The sequence below is a fragment of the Paramisgurnus dabryanus genome, chromosome 16 (genome assembly GCF_030506205.2).
Source record: "Paramisgurnus dabryanus chromosome 16, PD_genome_1.1, whole genome shotgun sequence".
Classification (NCBI taxonomy): Eukaryota; Metazoa; Chordata; class Actinopteri; order Cypriniformes; family Cobitidae; genus Paramisgurnus; species Paramisgurnus dabryanus.
In genome coordinates this window covers 3,451,022-3,463,438 of record NC_133352.1, presented here as the reverse complement: position 1 = coordinate 3,463,438, position 12,417 = coordinate 3,451,022, and the positions used below count along the sequence as shown (strand labels likewise).

General features: G+C 34.0%; 1 protein-coding gene across 3 annotated transcripts in view; it reads right to left on the bottom strand.

Moving 5' to 3' along the window:
• Positions 1–8,944, bottom strand: part of arhgef9b (Cdc42 guanine nucleotide exchange factor (GEF) 9b) — a 119,560-nt gene extending 110,616 nt beyond the window's left edge. The window contains exon 1 of one of the 3 annotated variants that reach the window (XM_065272001.2): positions 8,725–8,944. The gene's annotated coding sequence lies outside the window, so the exon portion shown is untranslated. The remainder of the gene's footprint in view (positions 1–8,724) is intronic. The other 2 variants (XM_065271999.2, XM_065272000.2) reach the window with 2 other exon arrangements.
• Between the last annotated feature and the right edge of the window lie 3,473 nt (positions 8,945–12,417).

Below are 12,417 nucleotides of genomic sequence, written 5' to 3'. Positions count from 1 at the left end.
TGCAAAAAATTATTTTCAAGAAAATAAATTCTTAGTATTTTTGTCTTGTTTTTAGTAAAAACATCTAAAATCTAAAAATTCTTCAATTAAGATGCTTTTTCTTGATTAGCAAAACGACCCAAGAAAATAAGTCTAGTTTTTAGACCAAAAATATCAAGTTTAAGTGATTAATTCAAGAAAATTTAAAGAAAAATTTGCTTACCACATTGGCAGATTTTTTTGCTTGTTCTATGCACAAAATCACTTAAATTTGATATTTTGTACTAAAAACTAGAGTATAACTGTAGTATAAATATCTAAGTAAGACATACATTTTTTGCAGTTCAAACCAATGGCACTGATGTGTGTTAAGATATATCAGTACAAGGTGTTTTAAAAATTAAAGAGCAGCTATGGTCAGATTTACGATTTTACATTTCCTTTGGTGTGTAAATGTGTACTTGTTTATGTTAACGATATGCAAAAGGTACATACCGCGAAGTAAACGATGACACGAGTTATCGTTTCCAACGTACTGTAAATCTCTTTTCTTAAACAACAACACACGGATTGTAGGCTGAAGTCAGAGGTATTCAGGGCAATCACAATGTTCAGATTAGCTGGCCAATCAGGGACAAAGCGCTTTTCAGATTGATGAGCTTTGTAATGAAAAGCTAAAATGCTAATTTTATATATTGGACATGGCTGACAACAAATCTGGTGGGCTCTGAGTTCCTTACACCACGTTCACAACTTCTAAAGAAGAGTTTTAAAAAGGAAAAAAAATTCTCTGTGTCTTGCATTACAACTTATACCCCTAGATCTTTTATCATTAAAAACACTATTATGAAGTACTGGCACCTTATAGCTGATGATGATTCTCTTCAAGACAAGTTTAAGGATCCACCTCTATTTGTATCTAGACAAAAAGCTGGTTAGAGCATGTATGAGATCAGTTCCTTCCCAAACACTTTTAGCACCTCTTAGAGATGGGAACTATCCATGTGGTAATTGTGCTCAATGCAATAATACACATAAGACCTGTAATTTTAAACACCCTAGATCCGGCAAGAGTTATGGAGTTAAGGGCTTCATCACATGTAAAACTAAAAATGTTATTTACATTTTGAAATGCCCTTGTGACATGGTATACGTGGGAAAGACCACGCGGTGTTTAAAACAGAGAATTAGTGAACATAAAAGTTCTATCAGACGTGCTGATCCTAATTACCCTGTGGCCTGCCATTTCACTGAGTATGCTCATGCAGTTTCTTCTTTACGTTTCCAGGGAATTGAACAGATTAAATTACCTAGAGGTGGCAACATTGATAAAGTGTTATGTCAAAGGGAATTGTACTGGATTCATACGCTGGACACTTTACATCCCAAAGGTTTAAATGTGGATTTTGATATGAGTGTTATGTTATAGTTGAAATTGTATATAAAACCAGTTTGAGTCTTGAATACTGCAATTTATGAAGTGTGTTACTGATGTTTGTGCAGTTTTCTTGTACTTATTGAGTATGTATATATTCTTATATTTTTCTGTATGTTTCTTTCTTTACATTTCTTTTGTGAATTGATGTCTTTTTCACTATGGGGAGATTGTGGTGTTGATTACAGAAGTAAAAACTACAACTCCCAATACTGAACTACAACTCTCCCACATGACTTTCACAGGTGCGGCAATCATTGTTGATTGTCTTGATGTGTCTGAACATGATTAAGCGATGTGCCGCATTTGTTGTTTGTATACCCTGAAGATGGTCTTTTGACCGAAAGCTTGGTTATTAAAACCTGTTGCTAAGGATTTAAGTGTGCAGACGTTTTTATTTTCATAATGTATCAATCTAACAAAATGTAATTTTACTTAACAATCTAATAAGTTTAGGCTATTGTAATGAAAAAAATTATATCAAACGAAAAACAGCAATGTTTTACTTTTTACAGTGTAATATGGTCCCGCTCTTGATTCCTTTATTAATTATTTATTAATAAAAAATTTATGAGCGTAGGAGCGTCACATTTTCAGCTGACGTCAGAGGTATTCAGGTCAATAACAATGTTCAGATTAGCTGGCCAATCAGGGACAAAGCGCTTGTCAGATTGATGAGCTTTGTAATGAAAATTTAAATGCTAATTTTATATCTTGGACATGGCTGACAACAAATCTGGTGGGCCCTGGAACCATTTTAATAACATTAGCAGCACAAAGGAGTTCACATTTCAAATGTAAAACCTACAAATCTAAAACCACACGGAAAAGTCTATAGTCTCTTTTTTACGTGTATGCAAACATACGCGTACAGTCAAACACACAACATGGAAAGTATAGGTTATTTGACTCATATATATACACAGACGTTCAACACTTGTGCATTGTGACAAAATGCAATGCATCTCCTGGACTACATACTACATTCACTTGTTGGCACATTCACGCAGAGTTTAAAAAATATGCCATGCACGTACAGTATGTATACACTCTTCTATAGACGAAAAGTGTGCCACACGCACTGTAGGCGGACTTAAGTCTACCCTGTCGTTCAAATGGGGAGCGGGACCATAATAACTTTACATTTTTGGAAGGTAATGTGTCTGCTGGTGGTTGACAAACAACAGGAGGGTCAACATTAGGAGTCTAATTCTTATCTGGGGAGAATATTCAGGGTCATTAAACATTTTATGCCAATAGATTTTTTGTAAACTGCCACATTTAACAACATAAAACTGTGTTTTGTATAAACATTTCACATTTTACCAGCCCATCAATGGTATAAAAGCATTTGGACCTAAACGTGGCTAAGGCGTTTATTCACGTTTCCCTCATTCCAATTATTGATGTGTTTAGCTCACCCCGAGGAGCCAAGTAGTGTAGCTGGGAAATATATTCAAAGCATCTTGTTTATTCATTTATTTATCGATATTTGGTGCCAGCGCATCGATGCTCGTATCGCCAGAGACAGAAAAACGATACATTGCCATATCGATATATTGTCCCAGCCCTACTAGTAAGCAAGATTACAAGACACACCTGGGAAACAATCAGTACAAGGACCAATGAACAAAATAACTAGACCTACAAACATGGACAATAGAATACAGAACTTTAAAGTAATGCAAAATAATGCATCCGACTTAAGGGACTACGGCCTTCCAAGGCCGTATTTGAAGGCCAATGACATCCCCGGGGCGCCAAGAAGGTTATCCAATTCGAAGGCTCCTTTACCCATAGATATGTGTAATAAAAGCTAGATGTCTCGTCCGTGCTGCTGGCCAATGGATGTTGACATCCGCACTTGGTGGCCATCTTGTCTCAGTCAGCTTGCTCATTCGTAGCATTGTGTTAAATGGTGCATGTTCTCTTAAAAAACATAACTTGCTCAATTTTCTACTAATTTTCAAATTGTTTGGTTTGTTATAAACGTCAGAGAGGTACCTATGACACGGCATACTTATGAATAATTTTCATGAAACATGTTCAAGCATCCAGTATTATGGCCACGTTAATAATGTTTGTAAGAAACCAAACCGTTTGAAAATCTGTAGAAAATTGAGCAAGTAATGGTTATTTAAATGTACATGAACCATCAAAACACAATGCTACGAGTAAGCGAGCAGACTGAGACAAGATGGCCGCTGGTGACGATGTTAGAGACTTTACACATTACACATATGCCTTTACCTGCAGCATCCAAATGTGGCCTTTCTTTCCTTTGAAACACAGCCTCGGCTATCCCAAGATTCAATGCGTGCCTGTGACTTCTGGTATTTTGAAATGAACATTCAGAACTGTAGTTAAATAAACGTGTATATTTTGCAAATTAAAGGTCACTGTTTTACTATTATAAATTATGTTTTAGCAGGGGTGTCACTAGGCTTCAGCCCCCCTAAAATTCTGCCCAGCCCCCCTAAAAAATTATTTGATTCATTCATTTGTGATTGTTTCAGTCCACTTCTAAAGAGTTCATAAAAACTCTTTAGAAAAGGCGGCATGCTGCGTCAAGTTTCGGCTCCTCCCCTGATCTGAGTCAGCATGGATTCAGCGCATTTTTCAATCCGCAGGGGGGCCGAGCAGAGCGAACATCAGTGGTACAAGGTGTGTGCAGGGCGGACTGGCCATCTTGGCCTGGAGGCTCTTAACCTGCTGTGCAGTCAGCTCAGGTTGACAGGTGAAGTAATATGATATGAATGAATGACGGACCTCTTAAAATCCATGAGTCAGTCAATCGTGGTGCGAAAATGCCACCACATGACCTAACGGCGGCAACACACTGCCTTTTTAGCTTTATCAACTAATAATTTATTTACAACTAATAATATTAACCTATAAGATTAGCAAATCTGGTTTATGTTTACATTTATGTTAACACACACATTTATGTTGTTTTCTGGTTAAAAGTTTATTTTATTTTGTCAAAAAAATCCTTATCTAAGGTTTCTATGTGAGCATAGAAATGCAAACAGTAAAAATATGTGTTTGTACTGGAAACGTACATGTATTTGCACAGTGAATAATGAGTCAGGAAGTCTTCATTGTAAAAAAATCTCCATTCCCAAATGAAAATTTTCAAGTACCATAGATGAAACACAGGGAATACAATGGAATAATGGATTGCAATAAGGTTAGTAGTATACAACCCTACCCTAATAGTTAAATAAAATTTGTTTAATCATACCCTTACTGGGGGCTGAGCCCCCCTAAAATGAAAATCCTAGAATCGCCCCTGTGTTTTAGTGATGTGGAATAATATTATTGCTGCAATATTGTGCATGTTGTGTTTTTCTTTTGTATATTTCTAAGGTTGGTAAATTTGTTATATTGTTGGGTAGTTTAATCTGCATCCATGTGTCATATTTTCTAAAATAAAATAAAAAATCGGTCTCCATCTTTATTTTTAAATCTCTGATAGGTCTGAGCTGTTGTGCCCCGCTGACAAGCATAATGGGCAGGAACAAAAAGTGATGCAACTCCACCCGTAGGCTACCGTCTCATTTCAGTTCGCTTTGTGGACTTTAGAGGCTTCAGCCTTAAAATACCGACTCTTGCCTTCAAAGTCTGCAACCTTAGAAGGATCCAGACCATGGATTGGGATGTACCCATAGACTGGGGAAACACAAGACAGGACTGTGACAGTAACCATGGCAAATGCTGTATTTCACTGAGTGAATTCAGCCTGTCCAGTTTTTTTTTGTATGTTTGTTTAATTTAACCTTATTTCACAAAGCTGAAATTCTTATAAAATATATCAATTAAATTTTAAACAAAAACAACTGCAGATATTTCTTTGATTATTGTGTTTCATGATGTAGTTGGCTGCATTTACACTGCAAGTCTTCAATCTTTTGACCATATATTTTTGTCCCACCTGTTTACATTTATTTAAGACACCATTATATCTGATATCAGTGTTTACATTAAACTCCCACAAGATTGGATAGATGCTATAAGAATTGTATCTGATATAAAACCACGTTTGCATGTGGCTCAGATGTGAATAAATCGTGTCATAATACTGTATCATACTTTAAAATAGTTAACACAAGAACTAATGCAGAACATATTCCTGAAGAAATATACATTAACTAATACTAATTTAAAATAACTGTGATTACTTATTAACAGTCACTTAAAATGAATTGTGCCAATTAATGGGCCACATATGATTATATTCCATCTCCTTGAGGAGACTAATGAAAGTATTTAAAACCTTTTATGTTACTGACATTGATTAATAAGTAAATCTATTGTGCTCATTAATCAGAAAGAAACTTAAGAAAAACACCCCATATTTATCACTGTATTAGCACTTTTACGGTGAAATTATTACTTTATCATGTCATTTTGAGCATAAACTGAAACCAGTGCAATGTCACTTTAATGTCACATGACGTCACAGTGTAGTTTTAATCCATAGATGCATCTAAAAATGAAAAGAGCTGTTGTGTAATTAACTTTACAGGTTGATTAAGTTGACCAAGAAATCAAAGTGACCTTTTCACAGACTGCTGAAAGCTACAGAAAAGAAAAATAGCTTCTGCGTTAATTTCCTTTAACCTCCTAAGACCCAAGTTTTGGTTTGTCTTTTTTCATATTTCTACCAGCTATTTTGGGGTTAGTAAGAACCAATACATATAATAACCATTTTTTTCTAAGAACATGAAGCAGTGTATTTGCCTATGTTTGTGTACAACAGGTTCCAGTTACACAGAATTAAGTATTATGATGCAAACATCAAAATAATTTGATGTCCACATACTGTATGTGGAAATCCAGGTCTTAGGAGGATAAACAACTTGATTATTACAGTTGCCATTTTGTGTCAGATATGTTGAGTTTTGGGGCACATTCAAATTTTCTGTGTAGTAGCCTAATAACTGCTCAGAAGTGAAACATTTAGATTCTTATATTCGGTTTTTTTTTTATAATACATTGGTGTAGAAAAAAGTCTGCTTTGTTTCGTGGATGTGTGTGTGCGTGTATGTGTGTCCCACAGTTTCACAGTTCCATACTAACATTCACTTGTAATAATTTGAATTTTCATTTTTAATATAGACGGTTTCAGCAGTATCAACATAAACAAACGGCATTTGAGGAAAAAACTTAACTTCCGGTCCTTTAGGTCCTTTTAGAGTAGTTTATTTCTGATATCAAGCAAAATAAACAAAACGTAGATAACTGTAGTTCATATTTTATAGCTAAAGTAAATAAAAAAACACACTGAGCTACATTACTGTGTAATTACTGTATATAATGTAATGTTAACAACAAACTGGCTGCCAAACCTCTATTTACAATGATCCATGATCGCCGTCTCCCCCTAGTCTTTAGGAATCCTAAACATTTGTTATTTTTGATGAGGTATTTGTTCCAGAGTTAAACACTGGTCAGACTCAGACCATTACACAAACAGAGACCGGAAGTAAAGTTCCGACCAGATGTGTACCCGCGACAACGCACATGCGTCCAGTGAAACTGTCTTTAAGCTAGTTTATCTCAGGATGACATCATTACTAATAAATAACCATGTTTTCACTTCATAAAACTGTTCTAAATTATAGATAAATTATTATGAACAATGGGATTGAATTTAAATCATTCCTAATGGGTTACCATGATTGTCTTAAGAGTTAAAACTAATAAACACAACTCCTCATTTGTCATCTGACTCATAAAAAACTATAAGGAGAGATTTCTCAAAGAAAATGGTAATATGGAAAATTAAATCCTAAGTTACAATATTTAGTTTGTACTCTGTGGTCATAACAAAAGTAAACAAGATGTGTTACAATTTTATTATTATTTAGTATAATTTTATTTGTTAAAATTGTATTTGTTAAAAAAATTTATATATATATATATATATATATATATAATAGTGTGAGTATTAGCATAATTAATTTTAAGTGCCTGTTAATAGTTAATTTATATTAAGTATTACTTAATGTTATACAGGAGGTATACAGTAATTAATAATAAATATCAAGTAAGTAACAAATAACTAATTGTTAATTACCCCAAAGATTAATATGCTTTTACTTGCTAATACTTGCTCTTTCTTACTAATTATCAGTGGTGTTAATGCAGCACTAACCATTTGTTCTTCATTAGTTCCTGTGTAACTATGAAAACGTATTCTTAGGTGTTACCACATGCAATATCAGATCTGTGTCATGAGTAAATAATCTGAATTTTTTGTGGCTTTCTTTTTGTTGCCTCTAATTTTTAATACATATTTTTTGTATATATATTAGTTCAGCATATTACCTCATGTCTTCAATTTATATTTCACTTTTTCTTGTTAGTTGCTAAAATAAAGTAAAATATTTGGAGTTGTAAGAAAAAAAAATTAGCTTTTAAGAAAGAAATGGGCAATTGAATCAGCTGTGAAGATCATGATCAAAAGTTTTACTAACACATCAAGTCGGTTGGTCTTAAAGGGATAGTTAACTTAAAAATGAAAATTCTATCATCATTTACTTACTCTTTAGTTTGTTCTAAACCTGTATGAATTTCTTTTTTCTGATAAACACAAAGGAAGATATTTTGATAAATGATGGTAAGCACACAGCTAGCTAATGGTAACCATTGACTTCCATAGTAGGAAAAACAAATATCAACTGTGTACAGTGTGCTCATCATTTATCAAAATATCTTCTTCATCATTTATCATAATACTTTTATAATATTTGTTTTCCTACTATGTAAAAAAGATAAAAAAGAAATTCATACAGGTTTAGAACAACATGAATATAAGAAAATGACAAAATTTTCATTTTTGGGTGAACTATCCCTTTAAGTTAGTTATTCATCATATATGCTTTAGTGCACATGGAATTTTAGATTTTTTAATTATAAATAATTCTCTCCAGTGAAAATTAAAACAAGAAGCAAATGGTATAAGGGTTTCAGCCAAGCCCTAAACTCAACATCATCAAGACAATCTAAAAAAAAACCTGTGGTAAATTTTCATAGACGCTTGAAACAACCAGCCAGCAATGCAAGTGTATCAGGAGAACTGGTGGAGTTTTTAAAGGCAAAGAGTGGTCACCAAAAAAAAAAAAAAAAGAAGAACAATATATAGTATACCTTAATTGGACATTGTATATATTTATCAATTCATATATTATTATGAAAATACAGGAAAGTATTGTCAGGCTAAAATAGTTTAGACTGAATGTTATGAATTGAATAAAATATTTTTCCATAGCAAATATCACATCATTGAGGTAAAAAAAACTTACCAGTTCGAATTTGAGGTAGTTGAATCGTGAAAGGTTCAACAGGAATAAAATAATAAAACATTCCTGGTAAATCCTTCTGCTTTAAAAACTCGAACTTCTTTAATGTTTCCTCAGTGGAATGTTGTTCAGAATAATAGATAATCCATAAAAGTTCATGAAAATGGTTGAGGGTTTTTTCTCAGCATAATGAAGCTGTTGAACTCTTGCTCCACTGTGAGTGAACAGACGGCACACACACACACACACACAATCACACACAATCACACCCAGTTCCTGTCATTATGTTTGTCATGATCCAGTTATTTCTGCAAATCTTCCATTGCAACAACAAAGACAGAGACTGCTAAATGAAGAAAAGTATTTTTACACCTCTAATTATCAGATTTATATAACTTTAAGCAGAATAACTTTTCACTGCCCTAAAAATTCCAAATATCAATTCTGTGGTAAAATCAGCAGTGTTACTAGGAAATGGACACAATACACAGATATAAGGGTCAAAGTTTGGGGACTATTTAAAACTTTTGTCCTGTTTTGGTACTAGCCTACTGTAATTACGTGGCATTTTCCGGCTATACACAGGAAAGAGTAGATCTTACAAAGACAGGAAACCTGGCTGACAGTATGTAAATATCTGCTTCATACACTCTTTCCCTTCTGTCTGAACCACCCCATTGTGATGGACAGTTTCATTTCAGTGCCTTGATAGCCATTTCATTAAATGAAACATTAATTTTGCACCCATACATCTCCGAGACCATAGACTCACTCACACTAAATGATAATTACCGGTTAATAATTTATGAAACTAGGAAATACACAATACAACACAGTACCTTAAGTGCACTGCTGCAATCACTTTTAAACAAGTTTGGTGTATGCTTAGTATAATTTACAGTGAAAAGACATGATCAAAACATAAACGTAAAGGCTTTTTAATGTCATGACGTGCCTCTTCTTAAGGAAGGGAAAGGACTCCCCAGGCACACATTCAATTCACATCCTGTACATGAGCAGGCAGCTTTCCTGCTGTCAATTTCAGTCACATTACAGATCTTGGATTTATAACCCATCTTTGATTGCTCTATAAAACACAAGGCAAAACTAAATTTTTGTGGAAAAGTTGTTGAAAAACTTGAATGTTAGGTACTGTAATTAAATTACTTTCCAGCTCATTCTCCTTCACTACTCCCTGCTGGTGGAATGATCTTTCAAATGCAAACCGGTCAGCAGCATCTCTTGCAACATTGAAAAAACATTTAAAAATATTTTCATATTTTCATCAGAGCCGATGGTGAAGTGGGCAACATTTCGACATGTGGTGCTTTCGCACTTTCGCGACCCGTGTTCGATTCCCTGCTCATGGTCATTTGCCGATCCCATACCCCTCAAAAAAAGGCAAAAACGTGTTGTTTTTAACCCAGGGCTGGGTAACTATTGGACAGAACACATTTGGGTTAAAATGACCCAATAATGGGTTGTTTTTATCCAATTGCTGGGTTATTGTTAATCAACCATGTTGAAACAACCCAGCAGTTTGGTAAAAACAGCCCATTATTTGGGTCATTTTAACCCATAAATGTGTTCTGTCCAATAGTTACCCAGCCCTGGGTTAAAAACAACCCAACATTTTTTTAAAGTATATATATATATATATATATATATATAGGCAAGTTTTTGCCTTTATTTAACAGTGAGTTTAGGAGTTTAGGAGAGGACAGGAAAGTACAGGGAGGAGAGAGGGGTATGGAATTGGCAAATGACCACGAGCCGGGAATCGAACACGGGTAGCTGAAAGTGCGCTTGACAAGTAGATTGCTCTTCTATCCTCTATTATAAAAAGACACATTTATATAATGCTGCAACAAATATGTAATTATTTTTGGGCTAATAAAAAGAAATGCAAACTTTCAAGAAATGACACTTGAAAAAATCACACTTTAATGACAATTACAGTAGCACGTTAGTTTGTTTCAGTAGCAATGTTATCTATTTTTTGAGAATTATAAAAATACATTTAGAAAGTTAATCCATCTCTGACATCATGAATCTGTCTATAAATCTCATCAATGGTGACGATCAACAAAAGAAAGCTTCATGCTGAAATGCATGCTGGGTATCATCATTGTACTAAACTAATTTATGACTCCCAGCATGCATTGCAGTTGATTGTTTTAACTGAATTTGTTTGATGATTTTCACCATTGTTAAGATTTGTAGGATAAGTAATGATGTCTGAATGTGTCAGCATTTTTCGTTTTTTTTTTTTTTTGTCACATAACATTTACAAAACAGAACAATTATAATAGTCAAAAATGGATCAACATAATCATGTAAAGCAGCTTCATTTATATCATCTTGACATCTTTACAAAAAGCAATCAGTTTCAACTTAACCTTTAAACACATCTTTCTTTTCAAATGCGCATGCGTTTCTACATAAACACATACAAACACACAAAAAAAAAGAGAATAAAGATTTAACTTAGTGAATGTCAAGAGTCAATGACCTGAATAAAGCACTGTTCACAATAATGGTGGTTTGTTGAAATCTCAATATTTTTTCAATATTAACGAAGAGTGCAAACCTGATATTGATTCAATGCAATTAACATTGACAAATCAACTGTTTTTAACATTGTTTCAATGGTTGCATGCTCTCTGTGTCATGACTGCTGGGTGATCGATGGCTGTGTGTGGGGTATGTGTGTGTGTGTTTTAGAGGTGAACCCGAATAGTCGAAGATTCGATGCATCGATAGGAGAAGCCTGATTCGACTACCAATCTCATAGTCGAATCGTCGCAGATGTGTTATGAAATGAGGATCATTCAATTTTGGCCGTATATGGGTGCACACATTATCTGATTTCACATATAACAGCTTTCTCACAATATATTAATATACTGCATATTATGATAATGCTGCAAATAATATGTGAAGTAGCAGCTTTCAATAAATATTTTTAAAATGCATTAATAAATCCATCAACCCCTGTGACTGGGCTTTTAATAAAGCCTTGCCTCTTTGTTTCGACATTTAAAAGACAAAGCTGGCAAATTAAACTATGACTTTCGTTCTTTTAATAATTTCTATATTTTATTTTATTTATAAATCACTTTGGGTTATCTGATTTAACTATTTGGCTTGTGTTTTGTTTCCGTGCACTTGAGGCATTTTGCATATTTGTTCTGCACTTTGTTACTTCTGACCTTATTTTATTTTAAAAAATGTATTTATTATAAACGTAAATTCCGATCTAATTTAAGTATGTCAATTTTGGATAGCTTTTCGTTGTATCGATGTTGCGCTATTGCGTGCTGGCCATGCTTGCGCATGCAATTTAGCCGAACGGGCTAGGTGCTCTGCGTCTCATATTTAGGAGTTCATCAAACTAAACATTAAAAAACTGATGTTTTTCGACGAGTATAAGTTTTTAAAATGTATTTAAAACAGAGTGGTTATATTGTCTATCTTAAAGTAAAACTACAAAACAGGTAAGCCGTTTTTTTATTGCGGTGATGAAACGGAAACTAGTATCTGCACCGAACCTATTTCTGCCTGACACGAATGTCTTTCTTGTGATTTAATATTATGGTGGGTCGGTGTTCACTTTCAAATGATAGCAAAGAGATTCCTGAAATAAATAATATCATCCGGTCTTTTTGTATCTAAAGTGAATACAGAGATGATCAA